Source organism: Hemitrygon akajei, chromosome 3 (assembly GCF_048418815.1).
Source record: "Hemitrygon akajei chromosome 3, sHemAka1.3, whole genome shotgun sequence".
Lineage (NCBI taxonomy): Eukaryota > Metazoa > Chordata > Chondrichthyes > Myliobatiformes > Dasyatidae > Hemitrygon > Hemitrygon akajei.
In genome coordinates, this window is record NC_133126.1 from 147189434 (window position 1) to 147200876 (window position 11443).

The 11443-nt window shown below is 41.3% G+C and overlaps 1 protein-coding gene across 3 annotated transcripts in view; it reads right to left on the reverse strand.

The window, feature by feature from the left end:
- Positions 1-10715, reverse strand: part of si (sucrase-isomaltase) — a 185206-nt gene extending 174491 nt beyond the window's left edge. For 2 of the 3 annotated variants that reach the window (XM_073041016.1, XM_073041015.1), the window contains exon 1: positions 10487-10714. The gene's annotated coding sequence lies outside the window, so the exon portion shown is untranslated. Of the gene's footprint in view, positions 1-10486 lie in introns of all 3 variants that reach the window. The other variant, XM_073041017.1, reaches the window with a different exon arrangement.
- Positions 10716-11443: the final 728 nt, after the last annotated feature.

An 11443-nucleotide genomic window follows, 5' to 3' on the forward strand; every position in this document is an offset into this window, starting at 1 on the left:
GCAAAAGGATTTGAGTAGAGGAGCAGGGAGGTTCTACTGCAGTTGTACAAGGCCTTGGTGAGACCGCACCTAGAGTATTATGTGCAGTTTTGATCCCCTAATCTGAGGAAAGACATTCTTGCCATAGAGGGAGTACAAAGAAGGTTCACCAAATTGATTCCTGGGATGACAGGACTTTCATATGAAGAAAGACTGGATCGACTAGGCTTATACTCACTGGAATTTAGAAGATTGAGGGGGGATCTTATTGAAACATATAAAATTCTAAAGGGATTGGACAGGCTAGATGCAGGAAGATTGTTTCCGATGTTGGGGAAGTCCAGAACGAGGGGGTCACAGTTTAAGGATAAAGGGGAAGCCTTTTAGGACCGAGATGAGGAAAAACTTCTTCACACAGAGAGTGGTGAATCTGTGGAATTCTCTGCCACAGGAAACAGTTGAGGCCGGTTCATTGGCTATATTTAAGAGGAAGTTAGATATGGCCCTTGTGGCTAAAGGGATCGGGGGTATGGGGAGAAAGCAGGTACAGGGTTCTGAGTTGGATGATCAGCCATGATCATACTGAATGGCGGTGCAGGCTTGAAGGGCCAAATGGCCTACTCCTGCACCTATTTTCTATGTTTCCATGTTTCTATAACTTTTCTTCCTTCGAAAGTCATAGAATGCTGCAACTTGGGGGCCCTTCAGCCTATCTAGTCCACGCCAAACCAGTACTCTGTCTCGTCCCATTGGACCTCATCCACACCATAGTCTCCCATTCCTCTCCCATCCACGTACCTACCCAAATTTATCTTAAAAGTTGAAATCAAACCCACATCTCCCACCTGGAGTTCTCACCACCATCTGACCGAGGAAGTTCCCCCTCATACTCCCCCTAAACATCCCACCTTTCACCCTTAACCCATGACCTTCAGTAGTAGTCTCACCCAAACTCAGCGGAAAAAGCCTGCTTGCATTTACCCTAACTATGCTCCTCATAGTTGTGTATACCTCTATCAAATCTCTTCTCAAGATGTTCTAGGGAATAAAGTCTTAAGCTATTCAACCTTTGCCTCTAACTCAGGTCCTCAAGTCCTGGAAGCATCCTTGTAAATGTTCTCTTCACTCTTTCAATCTTATTTATATCTTCCCTGCAGGCAGATGACCAAAACTGCACAGAATACCGCAAATCAGGCATCAGTAACATTCTATACAATTTCAATATATCATCCCAACACTTGTGCAATATTTTGATTTATGAAGGTCAACGAAGTCAATATCTGATCCTATTTAATGCTTCACCTTGAATGCCAAGAGCTGAACTTTCTTGACCAACCTCCCATGCAGGACCTTGTTAAAAGCTTTGCTAAAGTCCATGTCAGCAATATCTATTGCCGTGCCTTCATCAACTTTTCTAGTAATTACCTTGAAAAACTCTAAGATTAGTTAGTCATGAGCTACCATGCACAAAGCCATGTCAACTGTCCCTAATCACACCCTAAGTGTCTCTCCAAACACTTATACATCTGGTCCCTTAGATTTCCTTCCAATAACTTTCCCCATACTGATGATCAACAGCCTATAATTTCCCGACTTACAGGTATTGTTCGAGCCTTTCTTAAACAATGGAACAACATTAGCTATCCTCCAATCCTATGGCAACTCGCCCGCAGCTAAGGATGTTTTAAATATCTCTGCTAGGGCCACTGTTATTTCTGCATTTTCTTCCCATAAAGTCCAAGAGAACATTGGTCAGGCCGTAGAGATTAATGCACCCTAATTTGCTTCAAGACAGCAAACACCTCCTCCTCTGTAGTCTGTCTTATTTCTGTAGACTCCATGTCCATTTCACAATTAAATACAAATACAAAAAATCCATTTAAGATCTTGCCCATCTCCATTGATAGATTACCACTCTGATCTTCCAGAGGATCAATTTTGTCCCTTGTTATCCTTTTGCTCTTAATATATCTGTAGAAGCCCTTAGAATTCTCCTTCACCTTGTCTGCTACAGCACTAGATGCCTTTTTTTTTAACATAGAAAGTCTACAGCACAATACAGGCCCTTCAGCCCATAATGCTGTGCCGAATATCTACTCACTGTAGAAATTACCCAAGGTTCCCAAAGCCCTCTATTTTTCTAAGTTCAATGTACCCATCCAGGAGCCTCTTAAAAGGCCCTATGGTATCCGCCTCCACCACAGTCGCCAGCAGCCCATTCCATGCACTCACCACTCTCAGCGTAAGAAACTTACCACTGACATCCCTCAGTACCTACATCTATGCACCGTAAAACTGTGCCCTCTCTTGTTAGCCATTTCAGCCCTAGGAAAAAGCCTCTGACCATCTACACAATCAATGTCTCTCATCATCTCATCCACCACTATCAGGTCACTACTCATCTACTGTCGCTCCAAGGGGAAAAGGCCAAGTTCATTCAACCTATTCTCATAAAGCAAGTTTCCCAATCCAGGAAACATTGTTGTAAATCTTCTCTGCACCTTTTCTATAGTTTCCACATCCTTCCTGTAGTGAGGTGACCAGAACTGAGCGCAGTACTCCAAGTGGAGTCTGACCAGTGTTCTATACAGTTGTAACATTACCTCTTGGCTCTTGAACTCAATCCCATGGTTCATGAAGGCTGGTTTACCGTATGCCTTCTTAACCACGCAATCAACCAGCATATCAGCTTTAAATGTCCTATGCACACAGACCACAAGATCCCTCTGATCCTCCACACTGCCAAGAGCCTTACCATTAATGCTATATTCTGCCATCATATTATTTGACCTACCAAAATGAACCATCTCACACTTATCTGGGTTGGACTCCAGCTGCCGCTTCTCAGCCCAGTTTTGCATTCTAGCGATGTCGCACTGTAACCTCTGACAGCCCTCCACACTATCCACAACACCCCCAACCTTTGTGTCATCAGCAAATTTACTAACCCATCCCTCCACTTCCTCATCTAGGTCATTTATAAAAATCATGAAGAGTAAGGGTCCCAGAACAGATCCCTGAGGCACACCACTGGTCACTGACCTCCATGCAGAATATGACCCATCTACAACCACTCTTTGCCTTCTGTGGGCAAGCCAATTCTGGATCCACAAAGCAATGTCCCCTTTTAACCCTCCCGATTTCCTTCATAAGTGTTTTCCTTCATTTCATATATTCAAGTACGGTACCTGATTTGTTCCTCCCTGCCTACCTATACCTTTTTTTTAAAAACACAAGGAAATCTGCAGATGCTGGAAATTCAAGCAACACACACAAAATGCTGGTGGAACACAGCAGGCCAGGCAGCATCTATAGGGAGAAGCGCTGTCAACGCTACCTTTTTTTAACCTCCTTCCTTTTCTTAACCAGGGCCTCAACATCTCTTGAAAACTAAGGTTCCCTAAACCTGTTATAGTTGCCTTTTATTCTGACTGGAACTTACACTTTGTATTCTCAAAATTTCACTTTTGAAGGCCCACTTACAAGTACACCTTTGCCAGAAAACAACCTGGCCCAATCCACATTTGGCCAGATCCTTTCTGTTAACTAGCCTTTTCCAATTTGCAATCTCAGTCCACGGACCAGACCTATCTTTTTCCATGATTACCTTGAAACTAATGGCACTATGATGATGTGATGCAAAGTGTTCCCCTATACAAACTCCTGTCACCTGCCCTGTGTTATTCCCTGATGGGAGATCTAGTGTCACATTCTCGCTTGATGGGACTTCTATGTGCTGTTTAAGGAAACTTTCCTGAAACATTTTACAAACTCTTTCCCATTCAGCCCTTTTACAGCATGGGAGTCCCCGTCAATATGTGGAAAATTAAAATCACCTACTATCACAACCTTACATTTTTTATGTTATTTGTAGAGAGTCTATGATCTCTCTACAAATTTGCTCCTTTAAATCCCACGAACTGTTGCTGGAATAAAATATAATCCTGTTAACATGGTCATACATACTCCTCTTATTCATCAGTTCTACCATAAAGCTTCAGTCAAGTTCTCCAGTCTGTCCTATTTGAGCACTACTGAGACTAGTAATGCCATCCCTTTAATCCCACCTATCCTGTCAAAAACAACTGAACTTATTCTACATTTTCTTCATGATCTAAGCAGTGTAGAGCTGTTAAAAATATACATTGTACCTTTATTCCCAACTTATAATATTCATCAATATCTATTATTTTAAAAAAATCATGCATTTGGGAAATATTTACCCAAAATTCATATAGACTGTAGCTATGGTAATCCATTAATTTGTAATACTAGTGAAAAATTTGTAATGTTTTAACAAAAAATATGAACAAACCCTATTCTTGATTAAGTTGCATATTTTGTTCTAGTGCTTTCTAATTTCCTCTGAAATGATGGATTTTACAGATTTCACTCAACTAATGTGGGATAAATTATGCTATTGATTCTTGCTCTTGAACTGATTTATTATACTAACTAAATTCCACCCATACTGTATAAATTTCCAACTCTTCTCAGACATTATCAACAGCAGAATCACTATTCTGAAACCTGCTGACAATCAATAATATGACTTCATGATGATGCAATCACAAGCATGGATGCATGTTGCTTGATGGCTATCCAAGTTTCTACATGTGCTGTACTATTGTAAACTGAGTTGATTACACTGGTCCCTTGACAAGGCAGACCGTGTTGGAAATTCTGCACTTACTCCAATTAGGGAAGTGTCTCCCCTAGCTGTCATTTACTTGATGGACAATGAACCACATGTAACAACAGTCCCTGAAATCAATGCTGGGAAAGATATTTCTTTATATTTATAGATCATTATCCTTGCAAAATCTGAACAGGAAATAGTGGAGACTGCACAGTTAACCAGATAGTGAGCACAGGTGGAAGCACAATGGTGTAAACCTAGAATCATTGTCCCACAGTTTCAGCAACTTGGTTTCATTCCAGACCTCCAGTGCTTTCTGTGAAGGTTGCAGCTTCTTTCTGAGATCAGGTGAGTTGTCCACCAGGTGCTTCAGTTTACTTCACATCCCAAGGATGTGCTCGTTGTTATGTTGGTTGGTCACTGCAAGCTGTCCTTAGTGTGTATGTAAGTGATAGAATATGGAATGAATTGAGAGAAACGTGGGGAGGAAATGGCTGCTTGATGGTCAACATAGATTTAATGGGCTGAAGGGCCTGTTTTCAATCAGTTTAATCTGCAGTTCTTCCCATAGACAAAATGCATGGTTTATGTAATCAGGATTATGTGTATTAAGAGCAGAGCATGTATTCCTAACAGAGAAGCTGAAGATGAACTTGAAGATTTTGTCCACTTATTGATGTTTCTTTTATTCAATTTATACATAATGGGAACAACCAATGAGGATTCAAGTTGCTGCACAATAAGCAGTAATTAGCAACGGCATCACATACAGGAGATTTGTGCTCATTGGAGCAGCAGCAAATACACAAATTAAAACCATTGATGAGAAACAGATAAATGTTCTCTGCAACAAAAGTCCTACACTACAAGGTCAATCTTGTTCAATATTTAGGCCAAAGTCTGTTTTATATGAACACTGTGTACCCGGGAGCTGAACACTTCTTTTGTGCAGGCAAATCCCCTTCAAATCATTCTAAATAGACTTCACAGTCACTAGGCCAAACCAAGAAATTATAACCCATGCAAATACAAGCAACAATTATGATAGTAATGTCTCAGGAATTTGATTATTTTGAAGTAATTAAGAAGGTTGATGAGGGCTGGATAGTATTCACAAGACTATCTGGAATTCAGTAAGGCATTTGATAAGTTTCCTCACGGTAGACTACTATGGAAAGATTGCATGAGATCCAGGAAGAGCAAGCTAATTACAGAATGAACTGGATGGTAGGAAACAGAGGATGATGTTGGAAAGTTGTGTAATTGAACTGGAGGCCTATAATGGTATTCTCTTGGGGTCGGTTCTAAGCTACTGCTATTTGTCATCTATGCCAATGATCTGGATAATGTATACGGTGTGAAGATTGCTATCAGAAAATACAAAGGGATCTTGATCAGCATGGGAAGAAGACTGAAGAATGGCAAATAGATTTTAATTCAGAGAAGTGTAAGGAGCTACATTTTGGGAAGCCAAATCAAGATAAGGCAGCATTTGGCAAGCAGGCATTGCATATAAAAGATGGAATATTATGTTGCTGTTGTATAAGATATTGGAAAGGCCACACCTGGAATGTTGTGCTTGTTTTGGTCACCCTGCTAAAGCAAAGATGTCATTAAACTGAAAAGACTGCAGAGGATATTTAGAAGTATGTTGTCAGAACTTAAAGGACTGAGTTTTGGAAGGAGGTTGAGCAGGATGGGTCTTTATTCATTGCAGCATAGGAAAATGATGGGTAATATTACAGAGTTTTATAAAATCATGAGGGGCATTATTTTAACACAGGTGGAATGAGCTGGCAGAGGAAGTGGTTGAGGCAGGTACATGAACAACATTCAATATGCTTGGACCATTACATGGATAGGAAAGGTTTAAGAGATGGGAAACAAATATGAGCAAATGGATCTAGCTTAGAAGAGAATCATGATCAACTTGCTTCTTTGCTGTATGACTGGATAGTGCATTGGATGCTACACTATCCATATTTAGACTCCTCTGCTGCTATTGTATCTAATGAATAGAGACTTTTTTTGTGTGGAAATTAGATCCACAAGTACACAAATACATGGCACAACCAAATCAAGACCAGGTTGGTAACTGGATCTGTGAATTACCTCTCAGCGTAAATCAGTAACAAAGAAAAACAAAGGAGAGCTAATGGGCAAGTGTGAGAGAGAATAAGTTATGGGGTACAGTGTAATAGGGAAAAGGGAAATGGCACTGACATTATCACTTACCAAAAGTCATCATGGATCCAATAGGTCAAATGGCCTCCTGCTGTGGTGTTAAAACTTTAAGACACACTAAACTGAAATGCACATTGCTGTTAAGAGTTCGTCTAATTCCAGATATCTGAGCTGCTGTGAGGTTCTGTGATTCCTCTTTATGAATTCTGACATCTCCTATACATGCCTTGTTCTTTCAGTCCCCTCACTTACCAGTACAATCTCTTCCACTTATTTTCCTGTCGACCTACTCCATATTTTCATCTTTCATTTTATTTATGTAATGGCAACTATCCAACTGCAAGCTATGCGGTGAATTTCACGAGCACTAAAATCCTGCAATGTTCTGCTATGCTGGCCATAGCTATGAAAAAATAAGTCTACTTGCCAATACAACACAACTGTCAACAATGCATAACTAAAAATACTGCATTAGTGCAACAGCATAATATTCCCTGCCACTTTATAGGAGATTTATCAGACAACATTTCTGATGGTGTCACTGTATGAGGTATTAGGTCAAAAAGGAATATTTCTCCTTCGAGGTGGAAAAGTTTGGGGAGATACTTTGAATTCCATTGAGTAGGCTGTCATCAGTGAGATAATGGAAATGCCACACTGGCTGACCTAGCAAAATAGAGATATCTTGGAAGCTGGAGGCTGGAAAAAAATTCAGAAAAAGAGAAAAACAAAATGAGGCTACCGTGGAATGAAGAATTTAAAGTGGAGGCATTGGGAATACAGCAGTGCTTAGTCAGCACATGGTGATGAAAAGAAGGAAAACATAAAATAAAATGATCAATGCCTTCTTCATTTTCCTTCTTATCTTTTTCAGCTGTATTTCACCGATGGAACAGGCAGCAAAGAAGCTGCCTGGCAAGGAGCTGGGTGGGTGGGTTACAGTAACAGACTGTGTTCCCACAGTAACCAACATCAAAGAGGAGTCCATGTTCAATGCTATGCTCAGTACATTGACATAAAATTCCATAGAACTAGACCATTCTTCCCATCATATATGCTCCTCAATTCCATTTAATATCTCTCTCAGCCCCACTCTCCTGCCTTCTCCCTGTAACCTTTGACTCACTGTTCAAGAAATTATCAAGCACCTTTAAATATACTCAATGACTTGGCCTCCACAAACATCTGTGCCAACGAATTCCACAGATTTGTCACCCTCTGGCTAAAGAAATTCCTCCTCATCTTTGGTCTAAATGGACATCTCTCTATTCTGAGGCATTGGTCCTAGTGTCACCCACTACAGGAAAATTTCTCTCCACATCCACTCTATCTCGGCCCTTCAATATTCGATAAGTTTGCAAAGATCCTCTTTCGGCATTCTTATTGTCTTTGATTTTTATCCAAATGGATCAAGATCTCACTCTGTCAATTCGGAGTGGTAGTTCACTATGAAGCGATCACCTCAAGTTAAAAACAAAAACTCGCACACACAGTCATTGTCTACTTCTCAAAATAAAGTTTGTAACCCTGACCATCAAGTTATTTAGAGGTGGCCCACATTGCAATAGATTGGAACATTGCATCACTTTTACTGACAATCCATGTGAGAGAGGTGACTGGAGATTGTGAACTCGAGGAACAAACTCGGAGCTACCTTCTCTGCTGGGTAACTAAACTGGAACAGGTACACTGGCATCAGTGTTAATTTCACTATTAATAATGAGACAGACTGCTATAAACATCTCATGGGATGGTTAACAGTTCATACATAACCTCTGGCTCACTCTAACATACCATGATCATCGATGCTTAAGCACAAGCCTAGAATGGAAGCATTTTGCAGGTAACAAAACAGAACCATAGAGGTGGTCAGCTTTTGATGACCCCTTTTTCTTCAAATGCTGCTTGGTACTTTTATTCTCAGCAAACAGGAGGAAATCTGCAGATGCTGGAAATTCAAGCAACACACACAAAATGCTGGTGGAACGCAGCAGGCCAGGCAGCATCTATAGGGAGAAGCGCTGCCAACGTTTCGGGCCAAGAGCTCCTGATGAAGGGTCTCGGCCCGAAACATCGACAGTGCTTCTCCCTATAGATGCTGTCTGGCCTGCTGCGTTCCACCAGCATTTTGCATGTGTTACTTTTATTCTCATATCTATTTTTATTTTCCCAAATCCTGTTCATCCACCTGTTTTTTTTTTGCTTTCTCACAAATCTGTCACTACCACGCTCTCTCAGCTCTGCTCACTCTTCTATCTCATAGTCACCCTCAACAAATGCTCTCCATTTGTCTGTTCACTCATGTCTCTTTGTTTTCCTGAATTTAAACAGAGAAAAACAAACAGCAAAAGAAACAATGAGAGAAGCAAAGGCTACTTTCAAACCATTCTTGAAGCTGGAAATTGTTAAATTTTAGGAGGAAAGATCTCAGAGTGCACTCATTGCTGTATGTTTGCAGGCAACACTGATACTCATGAGAAGCTAGCCAGAGCTGTAAATAGGATTGCCCTTTCGTTCTGTCAGCAATCACCACAGATGATTCCCTTGGGTACAGGTCAGCTGACAATACGCGACCTTGGAAACTGAAGACTACTTCCCATGCCTCAGCAAAAGCAGACATTGATAGTGCAATTCGCTACTCCTTTCACTAGCCTGGTATAGCTGTTGGTCGATTGAGCAAAAGGCTGCTTTAAGATCAAGATTTCAGACCTGGGATGGAACACATGGCCAGTGGTAATTCCTGTCTCTCTTGTTTGCTTCAGATGCCTGGACTGCATACAGCTATCACCTCAAGGCACAAGAATAATACTAATGATGCTCAGTCTATAAAATCTTCCAAATTTATTGGAAAGAGAGACAAATCAGGGAATCAAATCTAAACTATCACATACAAGATGGACAGAAGGAAATATTCAAGCATTACTAAGAAACCTCCCAAGGTAAAAATGCTCCATCCCCTCTGACTCCTGGGAATCCTTGTCCAAGGGACAAAGTAGCAAACAAGCATTCAGGATGGATTGAGAATTCTGGGACCATGCATCAGGCACCACGGTAGTGAGCGCGACGTTATTAAAGCTTAGGGCATCAGAGATCAGAGTTCAATTCCTATGACATTTGTAAGGAATCTGTACATCCTCCTCGTGGAAAGTGTGCGTGTTCTCCAGTTCTGCTTTGCTCGCACAGTCCACAGACATACAGGTTAGTAGGTTAATTGTCATTGTAAATCGTCCCTTGATTAGGCTTGGACTTCATCAAGGGTTGCTGGGCAGTGTGGCTGGAAGGGCCTATTCTGCACTGTATCTCAGTAAATAAAAAACATAAACACATAAAGCCTGGACAAGCAGAAAGCAGTACATTATTCCACAAACTATCTACCCTATCAGTGGCAGAATCTATGGTTCCCAATTTGCCCTCAATAGGCACTTCAAACGCCCAAAGCAAAGAGAAAGTCGAGAAGAAAGACTGCTTACGCAGATTGAGGCACAGGCTCTTGCTCTTTGAACACTTATTCCCCGTTTACGGCACACGCCAACTCCTGTTGATAATAATAGATTAGAATCTAAAGTGCAAATCAAACCGCTGTGTGTGGACATGATCAGAAATGCGTGTCACCGTGCAACAAAACTCAAATCCAGTGGCTCGTGCAGCTGTCAGGGCTAAGTATGCGTTAAGGCGTAAACTCACTGTGCTCTGCTCTGTTCGTCTGTAAATTCCACATCAGGGGAAACTCTTGGAGCGGCAATTAAACTCCCAAACTAAAAGCGGCAACGCTACGAATGAAGCAGTTAACACATTGAAATTGGCCGTGCTACTTTCTCGCGGGTTGCGATTCCGCGCAGCATAGCCTTATTTCAATTAGATACGGAAGTGAACTGAACGGCAGCCTTCCAACCGTTCACCCTTACTCAAATTTCCCTTGTATCCCTACCACCCATGAAGAAACAAGTCTGGAAATGTGTATTCAGCCTCCCGTGTTATGCAGCTCTCTTACAACAATGGCTTTTCTCAAGACGCAGGATGCTCTCCGTCCCCCCCCCCCCCCCCCCCCGCCAAGAATCAGTGTTAAAGCTGGATGGAGTTGCTTGGTCCCCAGAACACAAATGCCTTGGAGGCTAAAATTAAACTTGCTTACATGAGTACATCACTAAATATGGGTCTTCCTGGTAAGCAAGGCGCCGTTCCTGCATGTGTGCCTTGCAAAGTAAAAGATTACTGATCGGAAATAGTCGAAGGATCGTGGTCCTCTGAAAGCGTTCAAAACTATTGGTTCAAAGGAGGCCACTGAGAACAGGTGTAAAATAGGTCAAAAAGGAAACAGATCTCTTGAAAATACGTAAACTTAATATCTCCCTGGAGACTAAAGATAAAACTAGAACTTTGGTTTTGATTTTGTATGGTACAAGTGTTTAATCGTTGACATGAATGGCCAGTTATTTTAAATAATGCTTTCTTTTCATTGTACTTATATTGGTAAAAAATTACACCACTCTCCATAAGGAGTTTATACGCTCTCCTCATGACTGTGGATTTATTCTGTTCCCTCCCACATTTCGGACATACGTGTTAGTATGGTAATTGGTAGCATGGTGTAATTGGGCAGCACAGGCTCATTGGCCTGGAAAGGCCTGTTACTGTGCCAGC